At 43.8% G+C, this 13,625-nt stretch overlaps 1 non-coding gene across 1 annotated transcript; it reads left to right on the forward strand.

Moving 5' to 3' along the window:
- Positions 1–8,397: 8,397 nt before the first annotated feature.
- TRNAY-GUA (transfer RNA tyrosine (anticodon GUA)) lies at positions 8,398–8,487 on the forward strand. The gene is given in 2 exon segments: positions 8,398–8,434; positions 8,452–8,487. It is a non-coding gene; the product is annotated as a tRNA-Tyr (tRNA).
- Positions 8,488–13,625: the final 5,138 nt, after the last annotated feature.

Here is a 13,625-nt window from a genome sequence, read left to right on the forward strand (position 1 = left end):
AGAAGCCTGGTTAGTGGCAGGGGTGAAGAAGGAAGCTGAAATCTTAAAATGGCTGCAATACGATTTTTTTTTTGTTTTATTTTTGTTTAGCATCAAAGCTATTTACAGCATATCTTGCCAATTTATTCATACTGTTGCTGTCATGGATTTTTCCTGATTCTTCGCTTTCAGAACAGGAAAAAAACCCCACACGATCCCATTTAAGTTTGCAATGGCAGGCAAAGCGAGGCTTACTTATGCCCCCTTTAGAACCGGACCTTGCGGAGGTACTATAAGAAGCCATTTGTTTTCTTTAAACAACAGTTGAACACCGTTCAACTTCACACAGGCGCGCACATACATTCAGATGGTTTCCACTTGAAATTCCTCATCTAATCCAAATAGCTCTCAGCCTTGACTGCCGAGCTGTGAAGGGGCTCCCCCTGCCCCGCGCCTCCCCAGGCGTGCGGCGCTCTGGGCCGGGGAAGGCAGCGTGCTCACAGAGTTTGCACGCTTTCGCTTGCTTGCAGATACGCCTTCAAAAGCTTTGATCCCGCCTTTGTCTGCTGCTCGTGAAAAGAAAGAGCGCAATATTTGAGGGAGTCCTTCGTTTCTTTGGAGACTCTCTTTGTCACGCACTCTGTTGTCTTGGGCAGAGTAAGTTTGAGGTTTGCAAGCCTGCAGAAAGAGTCGCTGTACTTAAAGCTGACAATCGGGCAGATCCTCGTGGCCTGGAGGGGAAACAGAAGTGAATTGCACCATTACGCTGTCTGTACCCTCACTCCTCTGTCTGTGTAAACTAACATCCTGTATAGTTTATAGTTCTTCAGTAGAGTCTTTTAAACAAATTCCTCTTCTAGAGCGCGAATGAGTTACGTAATATTTGGGATGGATGGATGGTGGTAGAGCTGTTGGACCCTACTGCGCTACTCTAACTATTGGCTTATAGACTCTTCTGTCCAAGTAGTGTCTTTTCCCTAGGAAAGGTTAGAAACTGCCAATGCTCCAACACCCTCCTTTGCCAAGAAATGGTCCCTTGATGCAACTGAAGCTGCTGTGGCTGCAGGCAGGTGAAGAGGATGCTGCAGGCATGAGGCTGGCCTGGAAGGAATGACTGTAGAGATGGGAGAATGCCCACGTTTCCTTCCAGGTCCTGGAGATGCCGAGACTGTACTGCCCTGACTTTGTCATATTCCTTTATCTTTATGGAGACTTGAAAATCCAATTTATCAATCACAATGCAGCATACCAGCAGCATTTTTTGTATTTAAGCAGCAGGAATTATTTTGCAGATATCTCTCCTTTGTCTGCATATCATCTGGAGAAGTACCTGGTGCATATATACATGTTGACCAGACTTCTTTATTTTTATTGCCATACCAGTTGTGTTGCTCACTGATCCACGGGATTACATTAGGCTCTATAGAGGTACAAAATCATAACACTTCAAGATGCACATTTAAATATATCATATCCGTTTTTTCTTAGAGAGGGAAGGAAGTTATTTTGCTTCATGTTTTCAATAATGTATATTATTTTTTGTGGCTCAAAACCATGCAAAATGAAAAAACAGAACAAATGAAAAAACACAAAGACTTTTGTCTGAGAAGCTCACAAACCAAATTTAGACTGAGGTGATGAGTTAGGTTAACAACCAGAAGTGGGGCAGTAGGTTAAGGAAGGACAAGGGTTATAGAAATAAGGTTAAATGCAGTCCATGCAGTATATCCTAATACACTTCCTTATGCCTTGCTGTAGCCAGATGCTGCAGAGAAATGGCCAAAGATTAGGTCTCAGGGGCAGGGAACTGTCTTTGTGGTGTTTGTTTTTATATTGCCTAGCTCAATGAGACACTAATCCCCATTTGAGGTCCCTGAGTGCTATAGCAATACAAATAATACACAGAAAATAGTAGCAGTAAGATCCCTTGGCCCAGATCCTTTCTGAGTGCTGTGCCCCTTTTTTTGGCTGAGCCTAACCTAAGAAAAAAGAAGGACTATGCAGCTCTTAGGGATGCAGCCATTATTTTGGGTGTTTGTTTTTACCTTTTGAAGTTTGCTCATCCCTTTCAGAAAGGATGTTTCAACCTGCGACTAAATTTGATACTAACCCTGCCCTTCTCCCTGTTTGATACTTAGTGTTATCTGAAATGTTTGGATCTGACTATGTAGAGGTAGGAATACCAGAAAAGAGGACCGTGTAATATCTGGGCATAGTTTGGAGTCCAACTTCTGATAAGAAAGTGGGAACAGGACAGATGATTTTTTTGTAAGAAGACAGTCATTCTCAAGAGTTATTTCCCAGAAACTCAGATGCTTGCAAAAGAGGCATCAGAAAACACTCATGCCTGACCAAAGGTTTTTGCTTCTGATGGCTGAAGTGAAGCCCAGGTTTGAAACTTGTTCCCTGGCCTGCTGAGCTGTGGTAGGTCCAGGTCTATCACCGCCCAGCAAAGCTTGCCAGAGTCAAGAAGGTCAGTAGCTTTGTGGGCTATGAAATGTATGGTCTGCTCCATCAGGATTAGCGTGTGCAGTTGGCTCCAATACGCTGGTCTTTGGAATTTAAGAACAACCTGGAAAAGTCAAACTGTGTTTAGAGCTTAGTTTTACATGTGGTCTGAGCCCAGTCCATGCCTCAGACATGCTTCTAACATATTTTGGCCACATTGTGAGGTGTTAAAGTTTAGCTGGAAAAGAGTTTAAACGCTGCTGCTTTACTGGTTTGGGCCCCACAGTGGCCATCATTCTCTGCTCCTTTACCTGTTATTTCATCCTTTAAGTCCAACTCCCTCCAGAAGCACGAGCTCTCACGCAGCTGGTAATTCTTATGCGTCCAAATAATGTGGATTTGGGTCCAGAAGACATGGTCAGTTTGTCTAATTAGCTTCCTGTCACTATAGCCAAGGCAGAAATTTAAGGTACAGTAACTCATTTTATAGTCACTCTATCTGGCACTGAATATAGATTGGAAAAATTCTTTGCTTGAGCAAGATGTGTGGTAATATTGTTATGCTATATTAAAGCGCTCTTTAAAAATAAATTAGATTCTTATGAGTGCGAGAGACTAGTATCCCCTACCACAGCCAGACCCAACACAGGCAAGTCTCCTCCTTACCCAGGACTGCTAAATTCTTCTGTGAAGAGGAAAACCAGCCAAAAAGTTGTAACTTACTCTTTTTTTTTTTTTTTGTGACCCCCAAAGGATTTGCTGTTTGGTCTTCAGAAAGGCTAGATAAAGCATTAGCTGTGGCCAGAAGAACACATTAGGAACCACACCTGTTCATCAGGGCTGTGCATGCACATCTCCCCATGCCAAACCAAGCTGGTGTATCAAAAAAGGGTCCCAAATATTTAGGGCAGAAATACTCGCTCCGCTTGTAAGTGCTGTTTTTCTTCTGGGTCTTCCTCTCAGCTTCCAAAAGCTGTCCCTTAAACGCTGCTTGTGAACAGAAAAAATTAAGCACTTTCAAATTCTCTCCCGGGGAATGAGGGCTCATATCTCTCCCTCTCACACTGATACTGTAATTTCACACTTTTTTTTTGACAGCAGTTGAGCCTCTCCTCGTTAATATATGACATGCATGTTTCATTTTCATTAGAGCTTTTATAGTTTGAGAGGCCTGATGAGCAAGGGAAAGGGAAGTGGCTGGGTAGAAGGGCTGCCTCCCGAAGGGAAGCAGTCGCAGGAGGTGGCGGGCTCTCCCATGTCCCAAACAGTGCCGCTTTTGTCCTCCATGCCACTGCCCTCCCCCAGATGATGGAGGGTTTTGCTGACACTGAAGCCTACAGTGAGACCACAGCCTTTACAACTGCTATAGCAAAGCAATATTTACTTACGGGGGGAAGAAACAGGGCTGAAAAGTGGAAGGCATCAATCAGAAACACCCTCCTTTGCCTCGGCCGTGGGGATGAGACCAGGGCATAGAGACCCTATGGGTGATTAGCTGAGCTTTTGCTTAAACAAAAAAAAGTCCAATGTGGTACTTGTTGAATGGAAACTTAAGCTAAACTAGATAGGGGTCAGGCTCTCCAATGACTTATGATTCACAGCAGTTAGGAGCTAGTCCGTTGTGTCTGAATAATGTCATGTCCTGATTGTGGTTAATTGCCACCCAATTATCAAAACTTTCTGGACTGATCATCATCTCAGAAGAGCTCACACGTTATTAGTCTTGTCTTTCACCAGGAGAAGGGCAAGACTTGGAACCCTTTGGGGGAGAGATGATGGGGGAGAAGATGGGAATGCTACTCACTGTATTTCTCATCTTGACTTAACAAGGCCAAACGTTTAACTCGTTGAAGAATAGTTTGACAATTACATGGAGGCTATTCCTTTCCATGCCCACAGATGGGGTGAGCTCTCAGGCACTTGTATAATTGCTGCTGGCTGCTGGTGCTAAACTGTTTGCTTGAAGAGGGTTGCGCAATCTGAATCTGATGTCTGAGCACTGCCATGGGTCTTAAGTGTCTGTGTTTTAATTGCTTATGGAACTGGTCATATACATGAAGAAAACTGAATTAAAATAATTCAGCTGTAAAGAAAATATTTTTGTATTAGAAGCCACCCCAGACTTGTAAGGTTGTTATGTAGCAAAATTAAGCTAGGTGTATCTGTGGATAAGCGTATACAACTTAGGTTTTCAATATCCGAAGGACACTTCCCTTTGGATGTCTATTACTGATAACGGTGCAGCATCAGAAGTGTTAAGTGGGTTCTCTGAGCAGGACAAAAACTGATAGCTGTAAGTAATGGCCTATAAACTCTGTGTTTCCTGAAATGCAGCCCACACTGCGCGATGCAATCAAACTTCCTTTATATGAAACCTTCATGTACTCTCCCAATTCTTTTCCTTTTGCATTCCCACCTTCCTGCCCCTTGGCATTAATTCACGCTGACATGTTATTAAAGTTGTCTCTGAAGCTGGCCCAAGGAGTTGTACATATTATTTACATCACAACAGAGCCTGGGGGCATCAGACAGGGCTGGGGGTCTGTTGTGCCAGCTGCTATTCAGCCTTTAAGTACAAAGATAGTCCGGCCCAAAGAGATTTCTATCTTGAATTTTAACAGGTAGACAGAGGGAGATGATTGTTTCGCTGATGCTTCAGACTCTCCATTCAAGTTGCTGTGAGTAGTAGTCTTTGGGAAAACCTCCTCCTCTGTTGCAGGGGTACCACACAAGTCTCCCAAATGGAGTTATCCTGAGTTCCTCACTAGCTGGTGGTGCGGAAGCCACAGCAGCCAACCAGTGGCATGTAACACACACCGGGTAGAAGTGAAGTGAACACAAGGATTTCACAAATTCATTGCGAGTCCGGTCTGATGCTCGTATTCAGAGCATGTGTGTATTTCCACTTCAAAAGAAAAGAAAACAATCCCCCCAAGTCCCTCAGAATCAACCAGATTTTTTAAAGCTTTTCACTGGAAAAAAACCTTTAAACCGTTTAAAGCCATGTTAGAAAGTCTGCCTGTAAGTATACAAAACACTGGAGACCATCATATGCTAATCTGAGTTTAACAAAACACATAGCATTACCAAGTGTAATTATACAGTCCAGCTATTAGTAGCTTTTCCTCTGGCTGTTCTCCATCCTGCTTTCAAGCTACATCCTTTCTTTTCATCTTATTCTACACCACATGAAACAGGTGAGCCATTCCCTTTATATAGCTCAGGGCTCCAGTCACATGGTTCTCAAAGCTCGGTATCTTCATTTAATCGGTTAAAAGAATCAAAATAATCAGAGATCTTTCATGAACTCCGTGCCAAAATTTAATTCTGTTAAGCATTGAAAGCTTACCAAGTTCAAAAAATCAAGAAAAAAATTAATTAATTTTTCCTAGGAATATCTACTTTGAAAAGCTGCCCTGGAGGGTACATTTGTAGTTTAGGAGAATATCTCTCACAAATCACCCATACATCACTGCTAGCAAGTTCCACAAAAAGAGAACTCCAATGCTTTTTATTGTCAAGGCAACACTGTGGTTTCTGCATCCCATTTGTTCATGCATAGATAGTAACAGCATCCACTTTTTATCTGATTCCGTTTGAATTTTTATCTTGACTTAACTGCTACTGATTTCTTACAGGAAAGTACAAGTTGTTCAGGGTTATCTTCACCAGTAACAACTTTTGACAGCAAAGAGATGGTGATACTTCCTCTAAAGTCTGTATTTGGTATCTCACCGCTGGATTAGATGACAGTGCCGACGAGTTAAACTGGATGGAGCAGTGGTTTTCAGTTTTGGGGTCCTTGAATGCATGCGTGGGACTAGCAAATTATTTTTAAGGGGTTTGTGAAAGATAAGGCAGACTCATGACAATAGGCTTAAATTGGCTTGAAAGGAGCCTGAAGTGCCCCTGGAAAATGCTGTGGGGACTGCAAACTGGAAAAGATTAGAGCCCTGGGGCTACGCTATCTGCTCTGATTTAGGAGCTTGGGTCCATGTTATCTGTTGTGCCATTCTTTCTCCAGCACAAGATTAACCTCACATTCTTGCATACGGGTATCTCAGGGACCTCCTCCCACCAAGACCATCTGACCCCAGAGAGTGCAGATATTGCCCTCACAGGCATATAGCAGTTCTGTTCCTCTCCATCGTATGTTTTTCTTTACAGCATCAGCTGACTTGATAGTTGTTGGTGGGTACATGGATGTCATGACACATCACAGGTCCCAGGATTAGGCCTTTGAGAAGCTGCAACGGTACCTTGTAGGTAAGTCAAATATTTCCTGACCTTCCTATATTCCCATGAACAAAACCAGGGAGACATCTTATTGAGTTTCTATCAAGCTCTGTGCTGCTTTTAGCAGTAGAGGAGGCTTAAGATGTCTGTTAGTATGAAAATAAGTAAAATGTGTGTGTGGAAGTTTGATTGTGAGTTGAGGAGCTGTATTTTCCAAACAGAGAAGTATGTGGTGATAGTTTTGCTGTGAGTTCATCTGCTCTGTGAAGTCACCTTCCTGACATGGGGGTCACTTTTGTGTATGTTTGCTAAAGGCCTCTGGAGATCATCTGGACCAACCTCTTGCTCCAGACAGGGTAGACTTCAAAGTTAGGTCAGGTTGCTCAGGGCTGTGTCCAGTCAAGCTTTGAGTATCTTCGCGGGTGGAGATTTCACCCTCCAGGCAACCTCTGCAGTGAAAATTTTTACTCTCATGGTATGTTTCTCCCCTTATATCTCATCAAAATTTTCCTGATGGCAGCTTGTGCCTGTTGTCTCCCATCCTCTCACTGTGCACCTCCAAGCAGAGCCTGGCCCTCCCTTCCCCATACTCTCCCATTCGGTAGTTGCAGACTGCAGTACGATCCTCCTTTATCCGTCTCTTCTTAAGGCTGAACAAGCCCAGCCCTCTCTGCCTCCCCTCCTATGTCGTGTGCTCCAGCCCCCTGGCCATCTTGGTGGCCCTCCACTGGACTCACTCCAGAATGTCCTCATCTGTTGTGTACCAGGGAGCCAAGGCAGGACACAGCATTCCCAATGCAAGCTCACAAGTGCTGAATACGGAGGCATAATCACTTCCCTCAACCTGCTGGCTACATGCTTGCTGAAACAGCCCAGTGTTTGGGGTTGAGTCACAAGGAGGAGGTGAAGGTAAGCATGGGTTAAGGATGCCCTATGCTGTAGGGCACTGAGGTAACACTGCTACACACACTCCCATCGCAAGTAGGATGGCATGGTTTCAGCAAACAGGGTGTCTGCTCACAGCTTTCCGCCCCACCCTGCTGCTCAGACAGACAAGATGCTCGTGAATCACTGTAATTCAAAAAAAGTGTAGTTTGCTTTCAGTTGCCACAGCTGTGAGCTGCGGCACTCGCACAGATGATTCACAAAGGGCTCAGCCTCCCAGGCCCAGGGGTTGGGGAGGCCACCGGTTGCAATGCCAGACATTGCAACCTCATCTGTGCACGAGGGGTCTTACATGCACCGTGGGAGTTGGTGGGATTTGAATTAAAACCTCAGTGGTTATTCCTTTCCATCCTTTTCCTCTGTTCCTCTGCATTTGCTATGGAAGCTGTCGGGGAGTGTGTTAACTGATTTGTGTGCTATTTTGTTATTGGATTTGGCTGGAGAACTGTTGTGGGGAGTCCTCTCTCTTCTAGCTCAGCTTAGGAAATGTGGCAAGGTCACCAAAGAGTGGGCAAATTTCTTTGTCAAGCCGTAGACAGATTTCATATGGGTCATGACAGGAACTCCAACCTTAACGCTACCGCCACCAACAGTCTTACAAGAGCTGTGAACTATTTGGCAGAAAACTGGCAGTTTTGTAACCAAAATCCAATTTTGCAGGAAAGTTAGCTTTGTGCCTTTTTTTGGAGACTGTTTTGCTGTTGTGAAAAGCAATACATATGGAGGCCCATTAGAGCCTAAGGCTATTGTTGATACAGTCTTGACTTATTCTTGGCACTTCTTCATCTTCCTTCGATAGCTCAGCTGGTAGAGCGGAGGACTGTAGGCTGTCTCTGGAAAGTAATCCTTAGGTCGCTGGTTCAATTCCGGCTCGAAGGAAAGGTTTTGGGGTTTTGTTTTGGTTTTTGTCTTTCACTTATTTCTGGAATTTACAACTTTGCAGAACTGCCCTTTCCAACCATATGCCACTCTACACCCCGTGAGAAATTTAGTCTATTTAAAACATGCCACTTTCGAGGATTTCATTTTCACTACCCTCCTTGTCTGCTTCAGCTGGTTCTTACAGCTATGGTGCTTGGACCGTTGCCACCTCACTACCTAATCAGTTGATGCCAATCGTACGAGCTTCTCTTCTGCAGGGGCTCAACACCTTCCACAGACTCTTGTTAGCTAGAGCAGACCCACAGTGCAGAGCTTGCACAGCCTCTTTTAGCTGAGTTGGGTGTGGAAAATGGGGGGAGGTCCAGTTACTGGGTCCTCGTTGTTGCTGGTTTCACCCCTTTTCCTATCCCGATCTTGCATTTTGAAGTTCTGAGGTTTTGAGTGGGAGGGGACTAGGAGCGATGGGGAAGAAAAATGTTTTTGGGAGGACAGGAACACCATGATCGTTCAGGTCCAGATATTTGTCTGAGACAGCCACTACATGCAACTATAATCATTGGCCTCATGAGAGGGTTGTGAATACCACTGTGCACACTGCTCTGAGGTGTACCATTTCCACGCACTGTCCATTTCAATGAAGTATTGTAAAGGTTGGGGCTGGTTACAAAGGAAATGTGTAAGAAAAAGGCAGTAGAACCGTATGAAAGGAGACCACAGGCCAGGTTAATGAGACATTCTAAGAACTCATTCATACCGAAACCAACATCGGAAACTTTCAGAGAGTAGAAAACAGGGCAGGGTGATCTGTTAAAGAAAATTTTGTTTCACACAGGAAACTGTCCTGTGACTTTCACAGGACACAATCAGCTCTGAGAGGTCTGTAAGAAGCTTTATTAAAGAAAAGATTAGAGGTTTTTAGATATTTACATTAGATGCGACGACATTAGGGATCCAAATCCCAAAGCTCATGGAAAGCTTCTCACGCAAAGCATCTCCTCATGCAAAGCACAGTGCTAAGCTGAACAAAGATAGGAGAAGGAGGTGGCAACTTTGTTTGGTTTCTTACCTTTCACTCTGTTATAAATAAATATATTAGTATTGCTCAATGAGAAATATTTGCTAGAAGTTGGAGTCAAATGCATCAAGGAACCAGGGCCAAGCTAGAATGAATAATCAAGCGATTATATGTAATTCCAGTATTTTAAAAGATTTTTTTTTTTACTAGTTAACGTCAGATCAATGACCATCGATCATAGTAGAACACCAGTTTTCTTTGTCCTTCCAAATCCAGCTGCATTAATTCCTCTTCAGCCTGCATAGCAGTACACACTTACAACTTCATAACCATAATGGGCTTTCAGCACAGGGAGGCACAGTACGGGAGGGAGGCAGTTCTGCCTCTCCTCTCAACAGCACAACCAGCTCTCCAGGCCCTGGGGGAGAGACCTATTATTGCTCCATAGGTCCTCCCACAGTGGGATGGGGTTGTAAAAGCAAGGGTGGGAAAGGCAAGCAGCCTCCTTCGCAGCCCTGCTAGGACTCCCAGGGAGGAGGAGGCACAGCAGCAGCGTTTATGGTGGGAATCTGGCAGTTGCTTTAGACGAGGAGAGGGGTATGAGCCTGGGTGATGCCACAGGAGGAGCTCAGGTGTATTTGTAACCAGCCTGGGTTACAAATCTGTCCCGTGGCGCCTGGGACAGATTTCCTCCTTGCAATGTGCCTTTTACGGTCTTGGTGAGCAATAAGACAAAGCAGGAACCTTTCCAAATGAGTGAATACATGACTCATGCATTTAATTGCTGCAATAAGCCTAAAGCTTTTAATTCAAAATCTGCCAATAATCGTGAAAAGTAAATCCTTGTGCTTGTGTCAGAGAAGGGACCGATGCTTTCCCTGAGACTGGGGAATGGTGGTGACTGACAAATGGACTGACTGCCTCACAGGTATTTTGTTGATGTGCAGGTCTTTGCTGACTTAATATTTCAGTCTGGGTTGCACAAGGTGTGATTGAAACAAGAACGGAGGGAGAAAGGATTAATTAAATGTAGGTTCTCATCCCAAGTGGTGTTCTTTCTCTGGTTGAAAAGGCTGAGTTGTTACAGCATGGATTCACCCCCATATTACTGCACACCAGTGGGTAACTGGGTCCTGGTGGAGAATACCACCTGATGTGGTTAGCTTCTGTTATCCCGTGACTGTTTCATGTCATGCTATTTCAGCTACCAGGACTGCCCCATACTGACACAGTGGTGACACTGACTCCGTGCCTTTCTCCACAATGACATCCGCACAAGGTAATTGTATAGAAGTTCCAGCGACTGTAGCCATTAGGCCAGAAATGTGGATTTAAATAAAGTTCTGGTGTTTTTCTCACGCGTGAGTTGAACTTCAGATAGCAAAGGTAGGAGGTATTTAAAAATGTTGTTGTCTTCTGTGTTTAGGAGCTTCAGCCTTCTCTTTAATCTTGAATAAGCTTTCTCTGACAGCCAAACTTCTCTGGCTCATCGGATGTTGTGAAGGTCATTGTGTCCTTGCCTGAGGAGTGGCACCCCATGGACCAAACTTCTGAAACAAAGACGTAACCAGCTGGGGACACGACAGACCAGCAGTAGTAAGCTCCTATTAGACAAGATAATGTTCCTTCCCTTTCCGAAACACTTTTTTCCTCTTCTTGTCTCAGCTCTTGTCCCAAAACAAACTTTTAACCTATCCCCTAGCTTAGAAGCAGAATACTGCGTGGTGAAGAAATTGAGGCTCATACAGTTGGCGTAAACATATTGCAAAATATCTGTACTTTCTCCCTAAAGGAAAGAGCAGTGCTTGCATTCCCATAGGACAGCTTGGTGAGTCGGATCCAGTCGCCTGTGCCCGCAGCACTTCTTACATGGTTATTTTGCACCTTCGCTAAGCAACAAGTGTTACATGGTGTGTGACTGGTCTTGTCTGTGCTCATTCTGAAAGTAACTTTTCATTAAAAATTAAAAGTGCAATTTTGGCACTGGCATAACTCCAAGTTCTCAGTTGTACTTGCTTTGAATGACTTTATACATCTTGAACTTTGTTTTGATTTTCCAATATAAATGAATCCCAGCCTCGCTCTGGACACCTGATTTCACCTGGTTGCATCAAAGCCATATTGCAGGGAATGCTTCTTCCAACGCAACGTGAAACAACTGAGCAATGCAGGGCCTGCCTAAGGAAATTTGGTTAACCTTAAAGAAACTTCAGAAAATCTGAGTAATTTCCAAATTTTGAATGATGCGAGCTGCATGTTCCGGTATCAGGTTTCAGCCCAGAAATGTAGCGCTGCAGCAGTGATAGGACTGAAGACCTAACTTTGTACAGAGCCCACTGCTTTCCTTTGAGCTCTGTAAGTATTTTCTGCTGCGGTTGCTCTCTTGTAGCCACCTGTTGCCTCTGGTCATGCATATTTAGGCAAAGCTCTTTGAGCAGGGTCATATCTTTCTAAAGTTTTTCATGATGGCAAGGAAAACATAGTCCTGATTCCTGTCTGGAGTAATAATGCAAATAAATAGTAACAACTACGCAGTTCCCTTACAGCTCTAGAGGTAGAATCATGGCAATGAAAATAACGTGCAATTAAGGAGAGCCTGAAAAGGCTTTTAAAACCAGGAAGCAAGTCAAGATGCTTTGCTGATGATTTGCTGGTTTGTAGAAATTGCAAGTAGTTGCAAATTGGTTTGCTTTTACCATGAAGTAAAAACTATTCTCCGGTGTGTGTTTGGCTGAATTTATGAAAAGCATCTCAGCATGGCTGGAAATGACCAACAGCAGTTGTTGGATCAGGTAGGTTTACACCGAACCAAGCAACTGTTTGCACATTTCTTCAGGCCTTCTTAACCACCCTCTACCAAATCAATTTTTCTTCTTCCCATTGTAGTTGTTATAATCAGACCTTGATAAGAATTGCTGCCAGAGACATCCAATCAGTCCCATGTTATCATCTGGAAATTATTAGAGTCCTCAGGACAGATTGAAGCCATTTTGATAGCATTGATTAGTTCCTTATTTCAAGTTGTGCCATTTCACCATTCACTGTTTTAAAATTCTTGCCTCATTTACAAAGATTTTTTTTTACATTGTAAATAACAAAATGTATTTTGTTGTGTGAATCCAAATCAGCTTTGAAGTTTGTGGCTTTGTAATTTGAAAGTCATCTGGAGAGTGTATGCTCTCTTGCCAGCTTTAATCAATGCACAATAATCAATTGTCATATCAAAGTGTTCAATTACTCCTTAGTGATGAGGTGCTGTAGCTGTTTGGCTTAATTTCCTAGAAGATTCTCAGCACTCTCACTGCAGCATTGGGGTTACTTAGCTGACTGCTTAAAGATGTCTGCTCTGAAAATGAAGCTGGTACTATTTGAACACAGCCTCCTCACAGAAAGCAGTGTCGGATGCTTCTTTGACACTGCAAGCCACTTCTTTCTACCTAATTTGTGAGCTGGATGTATCGTGTTGTTGCCAGTTCCTAAGAAGGGAGTCTATGTCTGTCCGTCTGTGCTTTTGTGCTTAGGAGGGATGCTAAGGGTCCTGGCTCCTTCTTTGTGGAGTCTAGAGAGGTTTCAGCATTCCCCTTTCCTGCAGGACGCTACCCTTCCGTTTCCCAGGGGTTATGGGAGGAAAGTTACCACTGACTCTTGGGTCAGTATGTTTAATGTTTATTTGAAGGCTGAGGAAAGAAATGTGAACTGGTGAAGCATGACTGCTGCTTAAGTCCCCCAAACCTTACAGAGGCCTGAGAAGATCTGTATTTGTGAATTAAGGGTCTCTTCTAAATTCAGAATTGAAGTGTTGGTACTCCATATTGCCCTTTTTGGAGTACGTGGAGCTAAAAACCCTAATAATTTTAATGTTGGTGTAAAGCTCTTCTGCAATCGTTATGTTTTGAATGCCACACAATCTTTAGTGTGTCCATCCTCATGTCCCTGTGACATGGAGAGGTACCAATGTCCCTATTTCACAGAACATTGTTAGTCCCTAAGACTGCTGCTGTTGAGTGATGGGTCCTAAAAGGCTGCAGCAGAGCAGGAAATGTCGCCCGAGACTTCAGAGGCTCTGACTGCTGTGTGTCCTGACCACCTTTCCTCGCTTCTGGAGTTCCTCACTTTTGGT

The sequence above is a fragment of the Aptenodytes patagonicus genome, chromosome 2 (genome assembly GCF_965638725.1).
Source record: "Aptenodytes patagonicus chromosome 2, bAptPat1.pri.cur, whole genome shotgun sequence".
NCBI classification, from domain to species: domain Eukaryota; kingdom Metazoa; phylum Chordata; class Aves; order Sphenisciformes; family Spheniscidae; genus Aptenodytes; species Aptenodytes patagonicus.